Genomic DNA, 8,239 nt, shown 5'->3' on the forward strand with positions numbered 1-8,239 from the left:
CAGATAGTAGCTTCTCAGTAGCAGATACTGGTGGCTTTCGAAGCGAAAAAGCTAATTTCCCTATTTGCACGAGCGGCTTATATACGCACCTGGCGGGGCGGTACCGGCATTATGCAAATACCTCAATGCCAAGTTCATTGGCGTTTTAGTAGTAAACGAAGCAGAGTGGTCTCTAAGCGAGTTCCCAATTCGTCGGTCACGACGTGACGTCGTAGTGACCGACTGAAAGGGAACAATAATTGCTCCTAATGGTACACACTTCATTTGTGGTAAAAAAGCTTATCTATTACTTCCTAAGCGCTGAGAGGTAAACTGTTATTTGTACCTTTTATCAGCAATGTGAGTAGTGTCAGAGGATTATGTGAAACAGGGCTTAATAATAAGACATATTAACATTCAATTTCTGATACTGAGAAATGGTTAGGACGATTTATTCTATCTATTCTAAGAGGAATAACTGATTTACAAAACGAAGTACAAGCTTTATATGAAGCATTTGAGGCTACAGCGAACGCCACTCTCATTTCTATTGCTAATATTTCGGACAAAGTAAATGCAATTAGAGAAGTTGTTTTGCTGAATTGAATGGCGCTTGACATGTTGTTGGCTTGTCAGGGGGGGCACATGTAAGGTAATTGCGGCCGAATATTGCCTATGCATTCCAGACGATTCTGGGAAAGTGGTTGTTTATAATTTGGCTTAAGTTTTGCACGAACGTATAGCTAAGCTAAATAAAGACCATGGTCTTTTCTCATCTGACTGGGACATGTGGTTTACATCAATATTAGGACCGCTTTGGAAACATTTAAAACACCTTTGGTAGTCGCAGTTTCAGGAGTGTTTGTCATCTTGTTCTTGTACATTGCCATAAGAGTGTTGATTTGTCTTATTAGATAATTGACTGTCACAGGCCCATCAAGGCCATTATCCAGTATTGTGAGGGATTTAAACAAGAAACAACCCAAATGCAGACGTGACAATGAAAAGGATTTATTAACTAAACAGGGAAAAAACAGGAAAACAAAACCCACGAGAGGGTAAAACAAGGCAGGGAAAACACGACACTAAACTTAACAAAACAAACAATAAACACTTCAGAACATTAAACAGACTACGACTAAGATATCAAACAAAAATTAGAAGCAGCACAACCGGATATGTGACAAGACGAACGAGCACAGAACATCAAACAAAAGGACAATAACAATAAAATCAATAACAAGTAAGGGAGTGGGTAAAAAGTGACAAGAGCATGTAGAATGGAAAATTATGGATAGGCGCCATCCAAGCTTTTCAAAGATGTGTTTTGATAAAGATTATGAAATTTTGCTTGCTATAATCATTTAATTTTGTCATATATGATTAAGGGGGGAGTGAAGGATCCTACCTTAGGTCCTCACATGCAGAATGTTTTTATTATTGTGTTTTTCAGTTTATTCCTAATCATTTATTTATACAATCATCATAATCATTTTATAATCATTAGTTATCCATATAATTGTTTATTTCATTATTCCATATTATTTTATCATTATCAATTTAATTATTATAATTTTTATCATTATATTATTGTTTATTCATTCATTCATCATTATATTTTATTATATTATTTATTCATTATATTTCTATATTTCATATGTCTTTTTGATTTCGTTTCAGTCTTATAGTTTCACATTTGTGAAGTTTCATGAGCTGTCCTGTCTCTCTGTAAACGGAGATAGATAAAGAGAATGTTTATGGAAGCTCAAGGTTTGTGGGATGTTGCCATGCGCATAATTTGCACAGGGGTTACGGGGGTCATGACCCGCGTAAAAATCAAATCCAGCTAATATACCCCCCCCCAATATAATCACATCATTCAGATTAAAATAAATATGAAATGTTCCAAATGAAGACTTTTGTTCGTTTCCTTTATTAATTTCATTTGCCAGCAAGAAAGATAGTATTATATTTTAAATAATCTGGCATGTACCCCCTGCCCCGACTACTTGGTATGACCCAGTGCTGTAGTCCAGCGTATACGCAGGTAATACGGCGTATTCTCACTTATTTTTCAGTCGGATTTGCGTATACCCACTTCTAAACAGTGATTTAGGGCAGGGTATACGCAGGTATACGGCGTATTTCCACTTCTCTTGTAGCTAATCCAATCGCATGATGTGAATAAACGCAAATATATCCTAAAACACTCAGTAAAATAGGTTACTATGCGAGAGGACTGAGGCACCGGATTCCCTTGAAATATGATTAGCCAAAACGCATTGGGCTAGGTTGCCGTCATTCTGACAATGTCCAACGCAATTGGATTAGAGAACTGTCAATCACTACCTGGTTCACTGCCTGCCATCATTAATAGGAAAGATGAAGCGAACTACTGAAAGCGTTTTTTTCAGATTTACAAACAACATCGCAATGCTACATCCCCGTTTTTATCTAACAGTTCAAGCTAACGATAGTAATCAACATCAGTGTTGTTAACCAGCAGCTCAGCTAACGATTGCCAAGCGCCCTCGTCCACTCCATCCGCCTCCCACACCCAAGTCAGCGAGGATGCCGACAGAGATCCAGCCCGTCCCGCTACAGTTTCCAGCAAAGACGTCAAACAAAGTGAGCACTGTTAAATAACAGGAACTTGTAAATTATGTTAATATCTTAACGCAGGGCTCGAAATTACTATTTGCCCGGCCATCGTTGTGTGTCAAAACTGCACTGACAATGAATCTGTTTAAAATCATTAAATCAGTTATTTGTCATATTTAGAGCTGCACTACCCAACATAGGTTCGTTGACTAAAATATATAAGCATCAATTTAGAAACCCTGTATTGGGTTAAGAGTGTCATATGTTGTAAAATGTATTTAAAGACAGATTAAATACAGTTATTTTTATATTTTTATGAAAATATTAAGGCTTTTATCCAAAGCGACTTACAGTGCATTACAAAATATACAGAATATTAAAGTTTGTTAAAAAACTAATAAACTATAACTATGAATTAATCTCTTAAAAGATCATGCTTCCCTCATCTTTTATGATTTAGAATATAGTATTAATATATTTTTTATTAATGTATTAGGCCTACCTGCAATATTTGTAAAATGTCCCCCAAAATATATAATGTGATCATACTCTGGCCTACACATCTGTTGCAAATCAGCTGTTCCAAAAGATAGTTTACAAGAGAAACTACTAGACCAGACTATGTGGAAGGTGAAAGAATAGTCTAATTATAATGTGTGAACAGTTTCTTATCTGCTATTTCCAGGGACGTGCACAGACATTTTGAGGGGCAGGGGCTCAAGTGAAATAAAGGGCACTTCTCATAATTATGTATAAAAAAGTATATATATTAACGCAATTCTGACTTCCTTTTTTAAAAAATATTAAAAAAGTTAATTAATTTTATCTTCCTCAAACTCACGCAATTGTTTAATTTTCAAAAGATGTCTACAAAATAATCAGTTGTTCACACAGACACCATGCATGGTCTCCTTAGTAGTCTAGGTTTATAGAGCAGGAAAGGAAGCCATTACACAATGTGCATGTTTTGAAAACATTAAATTACACATTAATTACAAATTTGTTAAAATGCTAAAAACAAAGTTGTGACTGCTGAGTTAGCGCTTACATGCCAATAAATGCTATATCATATGCTAGCGTTTAGCTGATTAGTTGTTAGATAAGGGCTCAAAATATAAGGTCTGTTTACTAATGTGACCTTCTGGCATGAGCCTCAGAGCAGAGCAATCAGAGCAGAGCTCAACATTATTATTCATGACCCTTTCAAATAGGGCAAAAATAGACCATTTCATTCAAATGACAAATTCTAGGGTTGTAAATTGACATGTAAAAACGTTTCTGGATAATTTTTGCACTTAATAAAGCAACATACCTTATATGTAATTGTCAAAGAACAATTTAACAATTTAACATACAACACATCCTATGGCACCTTTAATCTTAGGTTTCATATTTATTAGGGTTACACATGTCAGAAACAACAAATATAGATTAGGCCTATTTTATTTGTATTTTATATTTTACTTTTTTGTGATGTCAGTGAAAATTCAGACTGGGGCTGGGCAAGTAAAATACTGAACCATCAGATTTCTTCCCAATCTACTCCAGCACTCCAGTATAACACATTATACTTATTTAACAGCCATTACAAAAAACGCAAACAAAAAAGCTTACTACTGTAGTTAGCAATTATATTATTGTTTGTGCTTTATTATTTTATGAGCAGTCTGTTTAAGATACATACACTGACTATACTATTACAAGTTTACAACTCTTCAGGTTAATATGGGATTGCCATGGAAAACAATGTCCCTGAATCGTTATGTGTAACAACGTGTTCCATATTTTGTCCATAAAACTGTTAATATAAGAATGCTTTCTTCCTCACACACTTACCGGTAGCTGCCTGCATATCATGCACATGATCGCGTCTCGTTCAGGCTGAGCTTTGGCGCTTGAAGCGCGAATGATGCAGCACGAGTGTAGACAGACCAATCATAAAGCGAAGTAAGTTAGAGAGGCGGGACTAAGGAAAGGTAAAGCCAATCATATTAGCGATTTGAATTTTGGAGGCGGGACTCATTTGTTAACCATTTGTGTGCCACAAATAGCGCTATTTTTCTTTATATAAGAGTTTAAATCTCATTTAAATGATTTCTGAATAAATTCATGTTAAATTAAAATAAGAAACAAGTATAAAACATAAGAAATAGACAGACATCAGTTGTTATATGAATAAAGATCATATTATTATTATTTTTTTAAAAGCACCCCAGAAAAAAAGGGCACTTTCTCTCCAGGAATAAAAAGGGCAGGTGCTCAAGCCCCCTTTGATGTCTATGTGTGCAGCTGCCTGGCTATTTCTTATCCTGGACAAAAAGTATCACTAATGTTTTTCTAATACAGGAAAGGCAATTTAGCATGTTACCTTTTACACAAGAAAATGATTCAATAAATAAATAAATATGCCGCGAGTTTAACCCCCCCCCCCCAATGTTAGACCCAAAGTTACGCCCTTGGATGTTGCTATTAAGTTTTGGTATAACAGAGCATGTTGAATTCATTCTGGTTGGAAATGGGTTGAACGAGGTTTGAACATTGAGACTGAAGCTGTCCATCAATAAAACTCTGTTCTATTTTATCATCTAAACCTTCGTCACATGTCCTCTGCTTGTGCTCTTCTCTAGCAGATTGATCAACCTTTTAAGCCTGTTAAACAAGTAAACATATATTTTTTAACGTGATCTGGCATTTGGGGCTGGATCGTTTTTTATTTCGTCTGTGGTGTGGAGACCTGATCTAACACCGTAGTGGACCGGTTCTCGAATGCGACTCATTTAATTCCCTTGCCCAAATTACCATCAGCCAAGGAAACAGCGGTAACTGTCGTAGACCACGTCTTCCACAGCAAAGTAAAATATTTTACTTTATTTAAGGCACTACGTTTTCCTATTGCTTAGTTAAAGCTCGTTTGATCTACACAGTCTCACCCCATTATTTGACTGTTTTAATCTACTAAAAACATAAAACGATTAATAAAGGTGCAACACTTAACAATACGACTGTAATATAAAGATAGAAATATACAAATTTAGTGATAAGGAAGGACTTACCAGCCGCCATTTAGATTCTGATGCCCGCTTACTGTGTTGTATACTGTAATTTAGGCAAGTTGCGTTTGAAAGGTCAAACAATCAACAAAGCTTTTTATCATATAACTGTGGTATGTAATGTAATGTTATGTGTGTGTAAGAGCAATCTCACAAGCACAATAGAAATATACAAAGTTAGTGATAAGGATTTATCAGCCACAGTTTAGATTCTGATGCGTGCTTACTGTGTTGTATACGGTAATTTAGTCACGTCGAGTTTAAAGTTTTGTTTCTACCTTACTATACGTATTGTCATTTATGTGTATCATCTTTAGCACCCAGAATCTTTTGTGGCTCAAACATATATGTGTTCGGCTGCTATTTTTACACATTAATGTTCTTAAAACATTTCCCCACGTGTAATGACGGGGAATGAAGCTATCCAATCATAGCAGTGGGCATTTACGTCCAGGTATTCAATGTGGCCCGCCCCTTCAAACTAACCATTTCACTAGAGAGCCAATAATCCATGTTACAAAATAGCATATTACTTATGATGTTCCCGTGGTTTTTACATTAAAAAACATCAAAAGCAATAAGTAGACTTCAGAAAACAGTATAAAACAATAAAATCAACAAATTCATTGCCCTTAACTTAGTAAGCATGTACAAAATTCGCCATATGTTTTTTTGACAAGGTTCTATAGATTGTGCTTTTGACATGTGCTTTTGTCATGTTTTTTATTTGAATTTGTCATGTCTGTCTTGTAGTTCTTGTTTGAGGTCATAATCTTGGGAGTATAGCAATCCATATGGGAGTGTAGCACACACACGCTTTCTTTGAAAGGGAGGTGTGTGAATATTGTGAGAGGCTACTGCTAAGAGTGCTTCACTCCTGTATGACATTGTTTGACAAGTCAGGCAACGTCCGCGAGCCTTATCGTTCAGGACATGCATCTGCTTAAGCAACACAGCGTTTACGATTGTAAGCCTCACAGATGGAGCTCATCCAGGATTATGAGATGGCTTCATCCCTTTCTAACTACTCTGGTTCTGTCTCTTCCGGGAGAGATACGAGAGTCCTATTCCCGGCTGATATGAAAAATTATTAGATGTTGTGACCTGAGCCGTAGCCAAACTGAATATCGACTTGCTAGTAGATGAATAAAGAGAAAATAATACAGTAAACTAGATAAGATTATTTTATCCTCAACGTTGGGTAAGGGTTACCTTTCTTTGCAGATCAACACACAGAGGTCAATTAAATTGTTGAAAAAAAACACTTTCCTCTCGGTTTTTTATTTAATACATCCTCAAGTTTCTCCTCTATTTTGGGATTTGGAGAAAACAGGTACGGAACAATACCTAAAGTAGAGGATTATTTAGTCTATATATTTTACTGGAGACAACATCATCATTGAAATTCCTGACGTTAACCACTATACTGTAGTGTGCTATGTCACCTGTGGTAATGGGCAAAGCATACATAGCTATGGGTCGTGTTGGAGTGTGCCTTCACACAATGGGTATTCTCCAGTGGTATTAGGCAGATATATTGGGGGGAATTAAAGAGGGTGAACCAATAAACCCTGAATTATAAGATGAGCTCAGGAGAGCAGCAGGCCTTTCTTTCCGGGTTCCAAAAAAAGCTCAGTCATTCGGCCAATCTATGGCAGCCAACACACAGAGAGACATTTTTGGCTGAATTTAACAAACATAAAAGAAGACAAAGCTGTCATTTTAGATGCACCACCCTCCAGTACAGGTTTGTTTGAATATGCATTAAGGAATGCAGTTGAAATGTTTCCAAAAATAAAAACGTCAGGCGGCGACTTCTAAAAAGTTTTTGCCTCGCTGCAAAACTCCTCAAACCTCAGCCATCAACAAGCATGTAAAGAGAGCAGCAAAAACAAAGTGCCCACAGAGGGCTTGGGGACGAGACAACAGCCTCAGAATCCACCCAGATACCCAGAACCACTTGTGGTTCTGAGTGAGATGTGTTGACTTAACCCGGGCTGCGAAGACCCATCGGTAGATTCAATTTAGCGCATGGTGACATTAAACGTTTGACGCGTTATGCATTTTAGTGTTTAAAACATGATCGCACATTCCAAATTAACCCATAATTCCCTGCGTTTATTACACAAGATGGTTTCAGATACATTTTCATGAGTTTAATTTGATTAAGATTTTTACACTTTTGTTGCTATTTTATTAGCAATCGTATTTTGTGATTTGATCATATTTGTCTGTTCAGCACAAAGTTTGCGTGTTTTATTTCCTCACCTGCCTGTCAATACGAGATCATTCATTCATCTGCTTCATGTGACGTTAAACATCTAAAATGATGCACGGTCTCTGTTCATCTGTTTTCTTCCCAAATAAATAAACAGACATATTTTAACTTGCATGCTTGTCTTGTAAGTTCATGATTAGAAATTAACGTGAATAAACAATTATTATCATTAAAACATAAAACATGACATTTTTTTAAAGTTAAAAAGTCTAACACAACCTCTGGTGTGTGTTGTGTGCGTGTGTGAATGAACTTGATTAGTTAATTACTGATAATAAACCCATATTATACCCAAATTCGCAGATTCATAGTTCATTTCATGCATTAACAG

Source organism: Paramisgurnus dabryanus, chromosome 6 (assembly GCF_030506205.2).
Source record: "Paramisgurnus dabryanus chromosome 6, PD_genome_1.1, whole genome shotgun sequence".
NCBI lineage: Eukaryota > Metazoa > Chordata > Actinopteri > Cypriniformes > Cobitidae > Paramisgurnus > Paramisgurnus dabryanus.